This window comes from Bufo bufo, chromosome 1, assembly GCF_905171765.1.
Source record: "Bufo bufo chromosome 1, aBufBuf1.1, whole genome shotgun sequence".
Classification (NCBI taxonomy): Eukaryota; Metazoa; Chordata; class Amphibia; order Anura; family Bufonidae; genus Bufo; species Bufo bufo.
Genome location: NC_053389.1, coordinates 277,291,067 through 277,294,156, shown reverse-complemented (window position 1 = coordinate 277,294,156; position 3,090 = coordinate 277,291,067).

Below are 3,090 nucleotides of genomic sequence, written 5' to 3'. Positions count from 1 at the left end.
TCTGCCTTGTGTTTGGCCTTGAGTTCGGCCTTGAGTTCGGGCCTCGTTTTGGCCCTTAGTTTGGCTTGCAGTTTTGAGTTTATACTAAACTTTGTTGCATGGTTTTAAATTGTTGTACTAACCAAGTGATTTAACAGTTTATTCTTTCTTTTTTGCTTGCTTTATTGTTACTAAAAGGTGCTAATACATGGCTGTTCTTTGGTTACTTTCTGCAGATCGGTCTTCTCGTTGTGTTGTGGATGTTTGTTGAAAAGTTCTGTTAAAGAAGATTTTAATGTTACGGAGCTGGAAGGCATCACGTTTGAATTTACCAAGTTGGAAGTTACCATTGTTTGTCTTGCAATCCTGTTTCATGAATAAGATTCCTCGTTATGGAAGATTTGAGTAAGTTACTTCTATTATGTGTCTGAACTACAGTGGAAATAGAATAAAGTGGTAAGTTATTGCTGTTTCTTATTTCTGCAGGTTTAGACTTCATCCAGCTTGCTGTAGCAAATAAAATACGGTTTGGAACCAGTTGAGAATTTGAGTAAGTTGAGTTATTTTTTTTTTCTTGGTCCAATTGTACAATAATTGTCACAATAGAGGCAAAGGCAAAAGGATGGTAAATAAAAATGTCTTTTAAATTGGTGAATGAAAATAAGCTTCGTAGACTAGTTTATCACAACAGAATTAAATTTCCTGTATGAATGTGTCTGCCTTTTCTTATTTTGTAGATATATCTCTTTTCAAGAAGGATGAGGATAGTTTTTGGAAGAACACCAAACTGTTAAAGCCCCTAAATAAAGTTTGTTTTTGGTGGAGTAAGTACAGCATGCATCATTTTTTTTCATTCTGCGTGCTTATGACATATAATGTACATACCTCCCAACTCTTACCCCTGGCAATTCGCTCAGAGGTAGAGCTTGGCAGGACAGCAAGATTGGCATTCAAAATCAAACTTTACCGCACAAAGTGGTACTATTGGGACTGGAGGCATGTTGGGTGAATGGTAGGGGAGGTAGTGGGGGTGGGTGCGGCGGCAGGTTGGGGGGGGCCCATGGATCAATTTCGCACCGGAGCCCCATGGATTGTGTGTTTGCCACTGATGGTATTGCTTACTTCTGTTATCCCTGCCTACATATGTTGGCCCTGCCTAATTATGTTGCCCCACTGGGTACGCTATGAACTGCTTCCACACTCATTCTGGCTGGAGAGGGGCCAAACACATTCCCTCTATGCCACACTCTCCTCTCAATAGTAGTGCCTCTGCTAACTTTGCTCGGATCTGCTTGATTCTACATACAGCTTATAAAGGCACCAGATGTAGGATATTGCAAACATTGGGTGTTTTTTTTAAACCCAGAATATTATTGCAGTATTTCAAGCTTGCATTTGACTGTCACAAAAGCACATATGCAGTGCTGGTGCACAGAACTTGCATAAAATGGCCGCCGACGCCCACCTAACTAAGAGACGGATAAGGCTCCATTCACACGTCCGCAATGTGTTTTGCGGATCCACGGATCCGCAAAACACGGACAGCGGTAATGTGCGTTCCGCATTTTGCGGACCGCACATTGCCGGCACTAATAGAATATGCCTGTTCTTTTCCACAATTGCGGACAAGAATAGGACATGTTCTATTTTTTTGCGGAACGGAAGTGCGGACCCACATCGTGCTGCCTCATAGAAATGAATGGGTCCGCAATTCCGTTCCGCAAAAATGCGGAACGAAATTGCGGACGTGTGAATGGAGCCTAAAAGTTATTTTTTTATGTCACTGGGCTCAGGGCAGGGTAAAAAGATTGTGCACTGCACCTACACAACAAAATCTATGTAGATCGCTGAGTTAAATAGCAGATCTGATTAAAGATTCTTTCCTATTCTCTCCCTCACAGCAGCAGCATCCTATCGCTACACTAATCAGAGCAGAGTGACGTGTGGCGCTACGTGACTCCAGCTTATATAGAGGCTGGGTCACATGCTGCACTGGCCAATCACAGCCATGCCATTAGTAGGCATGGCTATGATGGCTTCTAAGGGCACACGAGTTAAACGCTTGTTGATTGGCTGCTCTGCAGCCTTTCAAAAAGCACCAATAACTCGCCGAACACCGAACCCGAACTTTTACTGAAAAGTTTGGGTTCGGGTCCGGGGTCCAAAAATCCTAAAGTTCGGGTTCGCTTAACCCTAGTAACCACCCACTGTGACCTTCTGACCCCAGGCACAACAGGGTCAGCGATAGGTCGTGACAAAAAATTTGAAGTATGGAAAAATCATTTTTGTATTTTAGTTAAAATATAAATTAATTTCCTGTAAATTAATTAGTAAGGGTACTTTCACACTTGCGACAGAGTGATCCGGCAAGCAGTTCCGTCGCCAGAACTGCTTGCCAGATTCGGCAAAATGTATGCCAACTGATGGCATTTGTAAGACTGATCAGGATCCTGATCCGTCTTACAAATGTAATGAAATTCCGGATCCGTCTTTCTGGTGTCATCCGGAAAAACGGATCCGGCATTTATTTTTTTCACATGCGCAGACCGGAAGGACGGATCCGGCATTCCGGTATTTTGAATGTCAGATCCGGCACTAATACATTCCTATGGAAAAAAATGACGGATCCGGCATTCAGGCAAGTGTTCAGTTTTTTGGGCCGGAGATAAAACCGTAGCATGCTGAGGTTTTATCTCCGTCCTGATCAGTCAAAAAGACTGAACTGAAGACATCCTGATGCATCCTGAACGGATTGCTCTCCATTCAGAATGCATGGGGATAAAACTGATCAGTTCTTTTCCGGTATACAGCCCCTAGGACGGAACTCAGTGCCGGAAAAGAAAAACGCTAGTGTGAAAGTACCCTAACACACATGTACTAAACACGGTATTAAAATAAATTAAAATTATTTGTGTAGTAGTCAACGCTGGTAACAGCAACGCTGCTCCTGTCCAGGTGCTGACTTCCTCCACCAGAACCACTGTACAAGGTCACAGCTGATCAGTGGCAGTGCGAGGTGTCAGATCTCCACTAATCCTGAGTATAGGCTATTAATATCAAGATGCTGGACAACCCCTTTAAGTCCAAAATAGTCTGGTCTTCAAGGGCTTA